The sequence below is a fragment of the Chiloscyllium plagiosum genome, chromosome 36, assembly GCF_004010195.1.
Source record: "Chiloscyllium plagiosum isolate BGI_BamShark_2017 chromosome 36, ASM401019v2, whole genome shotgun sequence".
NCBI lineage: Eukaryota > Metazoa > Chordata > Chondrichthyes > Orectolobiformes > Hemiscylliidae > Chiloscyllium > Chiloscyllium plagiosum.
The window spans coordinates 28031112-28042823 of record NC_057745.1 but is presented as its reverse complement, the minus strand read 5'-3'; positions in this window follow the sequence as shown (position 1 = coordinate 28042823).

Below are 11712 nucleotides of genomic sequence, written 5' to 3'. Positions count from 1 at the left end.
TTTGATAAGGTTCCCCATGGTAGGCTGATGGAGAACGTGAAGTTGCATGGGGTCCAGGGTGTACTAGCTAAATGGATAAAGAACTTGCTGGGCAGCAGGAGACAGAGATGGGAGTTCTCAAAATGGAGACCTGTGACCAGTGGTGTTCCATAGGGATCCGTGCTGGGACCACTGTTGTTTTTGATATACATAAATAATATGGAGGAAGGTGTAGGTGGGCTGATTAGTAAATTCGCAGATGACACTATGATTGGTGGATTAGCAGATAGTGAAGGAGACTATCAGAGAATACAGGTGAAAGTGAGGTCTGCAGATGCTGATTCCTGAAGAAGGGCTTATGCCCGAAACGTCGATTCTCCTGTTCCCTGGATGCTGCCTGACCTGCTGCGCTGTTCTAGCAACACATTTTCGTGTCAGAGAATACAGCAGAATATAGATAGATTGGAGAGTTAGGCAGAGAAATGGCAAATGGAAAAGTTCTGGGGAAAATTGTACAGAGAGATCTGAGTGTTCAGGTCCATTGTTCCATGAAGGTGGCAACGCAGGTCGATAGAGTCGTCAAGAAGGCATAGGGCATGCTTTCCTTCATCGGACCACGTATTGAGTATAAGAGTTGGCAGGTCATGTTACAGTTTATAAGAGTTTGGTTCGGCCACATTTGGAATACTGCGTACAGTTCTGGTCACCACATTACCAAAAGGATGTGGATGCTTTGGAGAGGGTACAGAGCAGGTTGGTATGGAAGGTGCTAGCTATGAAGAGAGGTTGAGTAGATTAGGATTATCTTCATTAGAAAGACGGAGGTTGAGGGGGGACCTGACTAAGGACTACAAAATCTTGAGAGGTATAGACTGGATAGGAAGAAGCTTTTTCCCTGAGTGGGGGACTCAGTTATTAGAGGTCATGGTGAGAGGTCTGAGGGGAAGGTTAAGTGGAGAAATGCATGGAAAATTCATTACGCAGAGGGTGGTGGATGCCTGGAAAATGTTACCCAAAGAGGTGGTAGGGGCAGACACAATAGTGTCATTTAAGATATATCTAGACAGATACATGAATGGGCAGGGAGCAGAGAGATACAGACCCTTAGAAAATAGGCAACAGGTTTAAATAGAGGATCTGGATCGGCACAGGCTTGGAGGGCCGAAGGGTCTGTGCCCTATGCTGTAATTTTCTTCGTTCTTTGTTCTTAACCATGAATGTCTAAAAATAATCAGGACTGGATAACTTAGCTTGAAATGGGAATTGTAGTCTACATTCAGAAGGAACTTGATTTCAAACCAGGGGGAGAATCTGGAGGAGGACTGGAGTTCAGCGTTAGCATCACACGGTCAGTCCACTTTCTGGTGAACAGCTTTGTGAAAGGTACAGTGCTGTAGTCAGTGATTTTAGTATTAAAGTGTTACATTTCCTTAAGATATATGATTTCAAGATTTAATTAGACTGTGCTATCGTGTGTGTTAGACTAACTACTATTTTTGTTTTGATTTTTACTGATATTTTTGGTGGTCCGCCCCAACCCTGTTTCTCCAATAGGCCCCATTATTTCTATTGCACGATTTTCTATAACATGGTGTTGCACAAGAAGGCAACTACTGCGTTATAGAATAACTTGTACCCATTAGGCACCAAGGATGCAATCTGTCCTTTGAGCCACAGGACTTTGGTAGGGTGTTAAGTGAAAACCTCTGTCTTCACTCAAAGAAGGAGGACATAGCTACAGAATTTGGGAAGATGGACTATGGGGTTCTGAGCAAATTGAGACAGGAAGTGAGGAGCGTTTGGACATTTAAAAGTGGACAACTCCTCAGGTCCAGGTGAGCTGATTTATTTTGTCACATGTACTGAGATACAGTGAAAAGTTTTTTTTTTGCGTATTATACAGGCAGATCATACCATACAAAGTGCATCAGGGTAGCAGAACAAAGTGCAGAATAGAGTGGTACAACCACAGGGAAGGTGCAGAGAGAGAGAGATCAGAATTAATATTTGAGAGGTCCATTTAGGAAGTCTGATAACAGTGAGGAAGAAGCTAGTTTTGAATCTCTTCCTATGTGCATTCAAAGCTTTATGTCTTCTGCCCAATGGAAGAGGATGAAAGAGAATTTAATTGGGGTGGGAGGAGTCTTTGATTATGTTGGTTATTTTCCCAAGGAAGTGGGAAGTACAGATGGAGTCAATGGATGGAGGGCTGGTTTGTGTGTTGGACTGAGCTGTGTTCATGACTCTCTGTAGCTTCTTGTGATCTTGGGGTGAGCAGTTGCCAAACCACACTGCGATGCATCCAGATAGGATGCTTTCTATGGTGCATTTACAAAAACTGGTAAGAATCCTTGTGGACATATGAAATTTCCTTAGCTTCTTGAGGAAATAGAGATATTGTTGTGGTTTCTTGACCATCACATTGATGTTAGTGGACCAGGACAGATTGTTGATGATCATCACTAGCAAGAACTTGATACTTTTGACCATCTCCACCATTGATTCAGACAGGGGTGTGCCCTCCACTCAGCTTCCTGAACTCAGTGACCAGCTCTGTCATTTTGCTGATGTTGATGGAGAAATTGTGGTCTTTACACCATGTCGCTAAGCTCTCTATTTCTTTCCTATGTTCTACCTCTTCATTGTTTGAGATCCAACCCGCAATGGTGGCGTTGTCAGTAAATTTGTAAATGGGTTGCATCCTAGATGAGTTATATCCCACGCTGCAATGGAAGGTGAGGGAGGAAATGACAGTGGGTCTGAATCCCTCTCTGGTCATAGGGGAGGTCCCAGAAAGCTGGAGGACGGCAAGTGTCCTTCCACTTTTTCAGAAGGGTGGTCAGGATAAACCAAAGAATTACAGACCAGGCGAAAGTGAAGACTGCAGATGCTGGAGATCAGAGTCTGGTGCTGGAAAAGCACAGCAGATCAGGCAGCATCCAAGGAGCAGGAGAATCGATGTTTCGGGCATTCCCTTCATCAGAATAGACCAGGGAATCACAGACCAGTCAGTCTCACATCAGTGATAGAGAAATGATTGGAGAAAAGTCTGAAGGAGAAAATTAATCTCCCAAATGGCAGTGTAATGTTTGATTAGGGATAGTCAGCATGGCTAAGTCAGAGGGAAGTCATGCCTAACAAATTTGACAGAATTTTTCAAGGAGGTGATCAGGTGTGGAGATGAGGGTGGAGCTGTTGATGTAGTTGATCTGGACTTCAGCAAGGCCTTTAACAAGATACATATGGAAGACCTTTAAAGAAGGTAAAAGCAAATGGGATCCTGTGAAATTAAGCAAGTTTGGATCTAAAATTGGCTTAGTCGTAGGAAACAGAGGATGGTGTTAGAAGGCTGTTATGTGACTGGAGGTCACTGTCCAGTAGCATATCACAGGGATCAGTACTGGCTCCATTACTGTTTGTGATAGATATAAACGATATAGAAGAGAATGTGAAGGGGATGATAAGTAAATTTGCAGATGTCATGAAGATTCGTTGGGCAGTTGACAGTGAGGAAAATGTCACAGGTTACAGGACGGTATAGCTTGGTTAGTCAGATGGACAGATCAGTAGCAGATTGAATTTGACCTTGATAAATGTGAGGCGATGCTCTTTGGAAGAAGTAATAAGATAAGGGAGTACTCAATGAATGGCAGGACACCAGGAAGCTTGGAGGAACAGAGCGATCTTGAGATATTTCTTCACAGATCCCTGAAGGTGGCAGGACAGATTAATAAGGTAGTTAGGGCATACAGGACACGTGCCTTTACCAATCATGGCGAGATTGTAACAGCAGGCAGATTATGTCGGGATCCTACAAAACTTTGGTTAGACCTCTGCTGGAATATTGTGTGCAGTTCTGGTCACCACACTATGGGAAGGATGTGATTGGAGTGGAGAGAGTGCCGAGGAGATTCACTAAGATGTAACCTGGATTGAAGCATTTCAGTGATAAAGAGAGGCTGGATAAGCTTGTGTTGTTTTCTTGAGAGCAGAAAAGGCTGAGGAGTGACTTGATAGGGGTGAATATAAATATGAGGGGCATGGACAAGGTGGTTAGAAAGCAGCTGTTCCCCGTAGTTGAAAGGTCAATAATGAGGGAAGCATAATTTTAAAGTGAAGTGCAAGAGGTATAGAGGGGATTGAGGAAAGGTTTTGTCACTCAGAGGATAGTGAGGGTCTGGAATGCACTGCCAGGGAGGGTAATTGATGCAGGAAACCTCACAATCTCTAAAACATACATGGATGACTATTTGAAATGTCATAGCATTCAAGACCATGGGCCAAGTGCTGGAAAGTGGGACAATGTAGATAGGTCAGTGTAGACTCAATGGGCCTCGCCTGTGCTGTGTGACTCTAGGAATTTGCCAGTGGAGAGTTCCACTTTGAGTCACAGAATTCCCAGCTTCGATGAATTTGCCAGTCTCTCTTGGGAAACCTCAAGGGGAACTGCCAACTTGCAGTCAATGGCCTCCCAATGTATCAAGATGGGGGGGCAGTTCTTCCTCAATAACTCAGGAAAAAAACCTTCGATTGAGTCTTTAATTGTATTTGATGGTCAGGAGAAAATGAGGACTGCAGATGCTGGAGATCAAAGTCGAAGAGTGTGATGCTGGAAAAGCACTGCCGGTCAGGCAGCATCCGAGGAACAGGAGAGTTGACGTTTCGGGCATAAGCCCTTCATCAGGAATGTTGTCCATATGCAGGTGGCTGAGTCAATGCCATTCCCAGCTCTTGAAAATAATTCTCTGCAGTGCCTCCACGTGGGAGCTGTCCCAATATTACAGGATCAAACAAACCTCACGGTTACCAAATATCAATCCAGTGACAGATTCTCATTTTTCATCCATTGGGTTAGTTACTAATTCAGGTGAGGTACAATCTCTATTAGATCTGAGAAGTATAAGCAGCCATTTATTTGGAAATGGAATATTAGCTGTGATTCTAATTTCAGTATGTGTCATTTCTGCTCTGGAACTGCAGTGAATAGAAAGGTTAATAGTGGCTCTTGCAGCAATGTTCAAAGTCAGAGGAAGTGTGTGGGATTGTTTGGGTTTGCATTTGAAAAAAGAGGAAACTGTTTCTAGTTAATCATAAATGCCTTGCAGTGTGAATAAGAACATGGTGGTTTTGAAGCCTCCCTTCCTGAGCAGTTTTGAGAATTTGTCATACATTATACACAGAAATGAACTATGATGCAGTAAATTTTCGAAATAAATCCATTGCTTTGTTAATTATTGCTGAATATGAATCTAGTGCACCATTACACTAACAGTTAAATTGATTTGTATGGCACAAATTAGAAACCTGATTAGTAATTTAGAAATCTGACTATTGAGTTTATTACCAAGGAGAGGAAATAATACCGGTCTTTCCTCATCTTGTTAAATTATGTTGATGTTTTTATCCCTCTGTCAATTAATCCAGTTTGCCATATCTCTGGAAGTTCTGATATTATGCTTACTGAAAGAGGTCATTAAATGTACAATTGCCCCAGAAAATGTAAGAGCTGACACTGCCAAAAGTGAAATGAATTATTTGGAGCCATAGAATGCCTTGACCTCAATGAGGCCCAAGTTGGTGCAAAAATGAATCCAGTTTTCTGTGCTATTGGAAAGAGCATATCTTTTTATTTTTCTGCATTTTGACTGTGGACTGAAATGGGGGAAATACTGTGTTGAAACCAAGGATTACTGCAGTCTTTAAAAGCAAGTTAACTCACACTTGAAAGTGTTGTTTACACTGTTGAATGTTCAAACAGTGGGGGAAGTCTATCTGCTGATGAGCTGGAGACGTTGGGGGTGTGGGATGTCTGAATGGAGATTCAGCTGGCAACAAGGATCTGATTGATCTGGGGAATGCGTCTTATTGTTGATGACAAGGGCCTTCTGCCTGCCAACAGCTATATGATTCATTCCCAGGTAGCAGAACTGCTTATGATTAGTCAGAAGCCATCAGATCTCCTAAAAGGAAGGAGCTGTCCTTTTTAGAACCATAGAATCCCTTCAGCATGGGATCAGGCAATTCAGCCCATCCAGTCCGCCCCAATCCTTCAAAGAATATCCCACTCACACCGTCTCTGTATCTCTGCATTTCCATGGAAACTTTACCTAAACTGCACATGTCTGGACTGTTTGCTTTGGAGCAGTGAAGATTGAGATGGGGCATATGGAGGTGGAGGACATTGATAGGAAGATAACTTTTGTTCCTCCTCCCTTAATGGTGCCAGGCTTCCTAGATTGTAGGCAAGTATTATTTGGCTCAGAGGAGAATTGAGGGGTATTATGCTTTCCACTCAGAGTGATGTGCAAGTTTGACATTCACTTCCTGAAAGTGAATCAGGAACATTCAAATCATCAAAGCAGTATTTCAACATTCAATGGGGAGTACCCAGAGGAAACCCATGCAGACCTGGGAAGAATGTGCAAAGTCCATCCAGACAGTCGCCTGAGTTTGGAATCGAACCCAGGTCCCTAGTGTTGTGAGGCAGCAGTGTTAACCACTGAGCCACCATGCTGCTGCTGCAGGTTTTCTCTGCTGCATACACTAAGTAAAACCTGAAGAAAGCCACTTTATTTGCTACAGGCTCAAAGTGAGCCAGGCCTATGAGCAGCCAGGAAAAGAGAGAAGCAGCCTGTCATTGGATGAACTGCTCCTCACTGACTCCAGTTCTGAAGAAGAGTCTTATTGGAGTGGAAACATTAACTCTGTTTCTCTCTCCACAGATGATGACAGAGCTGCTGAGGTTCTCCACTATTCTCTGTGTTTGTTTTAGACTCCAGCAACTGCAAAATTTCATGTTTATTCCTCACTGATTCCATGTGTTCCACCCACAGTGGGTGGCTTTTCCCTCGTTGGTTGCACCAATGAGTGACTTTTCTAGAGCGATTTCAGGCAGATTTGCCCTCCATTACTGTTTGTTTCAAGTGTTGCTTCAAAGGTTCATTCACCTATTAAATGGATGGTCAGTATAAATTGTTTTTGCTTCTCATTGCTGTTGCAGATATGATGCAATTGCAACCAGCATCCAATGTCGGAGCTTCATTGGCAACAACAAGATATTTATGCAGCTCCATTAATGGAATAAAGTATTCAAGCAGGTTCACAGGGACTATTAGAGAGCAGTAATTGAAACTGAGCCACAAACAACAATTTTGAGGTACATGGCCAAACAAATTAGCCAAAAAGATAGATCTTAAATGAGATGGTTTGTCCCCATAATAAAGCTCGCCAGAAGGGAACTTTGCTTTAGAAATAGTTTGTCCTGACAATGCATATTGCACTTCAGATTCTGTGTCAACATGAAGCAGTTTTTGGCTTCACGTAGCCATTGTATTTGTGGGGTGTGCATCTTTAAATTGTCATGGTTCATATTTTCTTTGTTTAATGTTCTCTGTTGCTTTTAAGCACTGGCATTTTTTATTTGACATTTTCTTACGTTTATAATTAATAGTTAGTTTTTGAGAAATAAAAGGGATGATTTTGTCACTCAGTGTGAAATGTCAGGAAATCAACAAAATGTCGGACAATGTCAACCCAAGTCCTCTTGCTGCCTCAGTTTTTTAGACTGTGTACTTGGCAGTTCTTTGGATCACCAGCCATTACTCAACAGGAAACCTGGAGAATTTCAGGGCCTTAGTCATCACACTTCTAAGAATATTGTACTTCAGGGCAAGGTAGTATCAAGATGAGAGTGGGAACTCTGAAAAGCTTCACCGACTCATAGGTATTTATGGCACAGAAGGAGGCCATTCAATCTATAATGTCTGTACTTGTCAACAAAGATCTGACTACACTCATCCTATTTTCCAGCCCTTGGCCCAAAGCCATGGAGGCTATGGCAACACAACTGAATATCAAAATACTGCTTTGATACTTCAAATGTTTCTGACTCCACCAGTCTTTCAGGAAGTGAGTTCCAAACTTCCACCACACTGTGAGTGACAAAAAACCCTCTTAGCCATATACCACTTACCTTAAATCTACACCCACTGGTTATTGACCTTTTTATTAATGGAAAAGAAAACTATTGTTCAATCCACCTGATCAAAGTCCCTCACCTCCATATGGCCCACCTCAACCTTTACTGCTCCAAGGAAAACATTGTCAGCCAATCCAACCTCAAAACTCAGCTCCTCCAGGCCAGGCAGCTTCCTGGTAAATCTCTGCTGTACTCTCTCTACTTTAATGACATTCTTCCTATAACATGATCAGAAGTGCACTCAGTACTCCAGCTGTGAAAAGTTGAGCTGGAGCCTAATTATATCTGCAAATCGTGGCATTCAAACTGCCAAATGTCAACAACAATTGCCTCAACTTGTTCTGTAACAAGAGGGTGACTGACTGTGTGGAGTTTGCACATTCTCCCCGTGTCTGTGTGGGTTTCCTCCAGGTGCTCCGGTTTCCTCCCACAGTCCAAAAATGTGCAGGTTAGGTGAATTGGCCATGCTAAATTGCCTGTAGTGTTAGGTGAAGGGATAAATGTAGGGGAATAGGTCTGGGTGGGTGCGCTTCGCCGGGTCAGTGTGGACTTGTTGGGCCGAAGGGCCTGTTTCCACACTGTACGTAATCTAATCTAATCTAATCAAGAGGGCAAGACTGTGCAAAAGGGAAGACTGCACAAAAGTCTGGAAAAATCATTGCTACCCTCAACTGTTGTGCTTTTTGAAGCAAAGTGCTGCAGCTTCAATGAATATAATCTCCAAATAAAGCTCAAACAGGTGACTGATATATTAATTCTTACTGGGTGCACTTATAACTCCCGTTGCACTAAATCAAATCAAGGAGCTTTTCAGAGTGAATGCAAAACTGGCAAGGATCAATGATTATATTCGTATGGCTGGTGCGACCAAGTTCAAAGTCTTGAATGTCCATGGAAGGTGTGAGTATTGAAGATCCGTCATTTATACATTGCATCTTGAATAAAGGATGACCATGATATCCAACTACAGAATTGGGTTTTGCATCGATTGACAATAAAGATGGTCCATGCTGCATTTGGTGACATGAAAACTTGGATTATCAATTTGGTAAGTGGCATTTTTAGATATCCTGTTCATAATCAATCTCTTATCTCCACAGCTTGTGTTTGTGAACAATGATCCATTGCTACTCACTCGCTTGTGAAACAGTCCATAGGCATAAGCCATAATTACAATGGCTCTTAGATTAGCAACTCTATGTTCTCCAAGATGGGCCTTACTACTAAGAAGACATCTTTCTTTCAAAAAATCTCTCATTGACACCACATGTCTCAGGTTTTCGAAAGCTTGATCAATATTCGTAACTCTATATAACTTATCAAATATAATTTTGTCTTCTCTATCAAATTCCACACAAGTCTCATTCTGTTTCTAAGTTTCTTACGTTTCTAAATGCTTACCTGTGTGGCTCTAGCACTACCTCATTGGTTTTAAGAATAGCAGTCTTCACAGTATCACAGTGCTGATGTGAAAGTAACAAATATACTTGCATTGTTTTCTTCATGAATACACTTCACATTAATGGCGATCAACTTCCCTTTGCCAGTATAATGTTACAGCAAGTTTCTCAAATGAAACCAAATAAATTTCAACTCAGCCCTCACTCAATTTAGGCATCAAGTGGATATTCCTTGTCATTTCAAAACCAATGGTTAAATCTGATTGAAAGCAGAAAACTGTGGATGTTGAAATCTGAAACAAACCCAGAAAATGCTGGAGAAATTTGACAGGTCTGGCAGCATCTGAGGTGAGAGAAACAGAGTTAATTCTTCAGAAGTTGGTATGACGTTTCTTCAGAATTTCAGAAACATACTAAACAATTGGTTATGTTTCCATGCTATCCCTATACATGTAATCTAATGTAACTGAATCCTTTGCTTGACGATTCTTCAGAATTTCAGAAACAAACTAAACAATTGGTTATGTTTCCATGTTATCCCTATACATGTAATCTAATGTAACTGAATCCTTTGCTTGACTATTCTTCAGAATTTCAGAAACATACTAAACAATTGGTTATGTTTCCATGCTATCCCTATACATGTAATCTAATGTAACTGAATCTAGCTCAATTTTTTGGGTTCCGTCTGTCTTTGCAAGTCAATTTTTCTCCACCCTCTCCTCTTTGAAATTCTAATTTAGATTTTATTTTATTCATCTCTCTTCTGCATGTTTTTGCCTTTCACAGTCGACATTTTCAACTGAATTCTAGCTAACTCTCAACCTGTGCGCTATCAGGATTGCTTTTCTTTTCCCTCAATGTTCAGACGTTCAATCCTTCATCAATTTCTGCCTTTTTTGTACTTTCTTTCAAATCTACTTCTAATTCATCAAAAGATCCTCTCTATTGAACAACACTTCAGCAATATAAATAGCTTTTAAAATGAAAGCAGAAAAGGTATCTGTGAAATCTTGTTCATTTAAACTCTGGAACATTCCTCTGTTGTCATCCCAGACCCAGGAGCCCTCAGTGTTGTCATGAACCCTGTTGAGATTAACAATTTAAACCAGAGGTTTCAACTCCCAATGATCAAATTAAAGGAAATGCTTACCAAGATTTCTCACATTTTAAGACTTTTACTGCAGAAGATCAATTAAATACAACATTGACTAACTATAGCTTAGTATGATTTGGAGACGCTGGTGTTGGACTGGGGTGTACAAAGTAAAAATCACACAACACCAGCGCTCTTCCCTCATCAGGTGATTGTGGAGAATAAGATTATAAGACACAGAATTTATAGCAAAAGTTTACAGTGTGATGTAACTGAAATTATATATTGAAAAAGACCCAGATTGGACCTGGATTGGTTACGTCACACTGTAAACTTTTGCTAGAAATTCTGTATCTTACAATCTTATTCTTCACAACCACCTGATGAAGGAGCAGCACTCCGAAAGCTAGTGCTTCCAAGTAAACCTGTTGGGCTATAACCTGGTGTTGTGTCATTTTTAGCTTTATAACTTAGTAAGCAGCTAATAAATGTAAGCATTATGAATGCTTTAAATCAACTGATAACTCCATACTGCAGTCATGTACATTATAGCATGCTTTCCACAGTATACAGTCTTTATAGGGAAAACTCCACATCCACTCCCAGCTTCCATTGGGTTCACATCTCACTGTTTTGCTGAGTCATAACATTGTGAGATTGTGATGATACTATGGCTTTAAGAGTTGCTTTTTGTCCTTTTGTTTGAAGAGATGTTTTAAGACGGAGGCACTGAGCAGCCTATTTGAACCCAATAAAGTAATCAGCTTGTGAGGCCTTGGGGTTTTTTTTAAGAGTTGGAATAGTAGAAGCATCCTGAATGGGTGAGGTCAAGCTCCCACAGACCTAGGATTTTTAGTTCTAGCTTTTTTCAGGAGCATTTGTTGCTGGGTTCTTGAAGCTGGATTTGAAAGCTGTAGTACATCTTTCCCTGCTACTCTCTCTCTCAGAGCTTTCTCTTGATGTTTTTCTTCTCAGAATGGATAATTACATGTGAGACAATCTATTTTTTCTGAACTTGACTTTGCCAAAAGTATGTTTATGAGATTTTACTGTATTGGAACAGTGAATTAATAGTAGTTAATATATCTATTTTTTAATTATGCATTTCAATAGAGTTTCAGTTAAGCCAAGTCTTTCTTTTATTTTGTCTGCATTTTAACTGTAGTGTAAAAATGAAGTTAAAAATCACACAACACCAGGTTATAGTTCAACAGGTTTATTTGGAAGCATTAGCTTTTGAAACGCTGCTTCTTCATCAG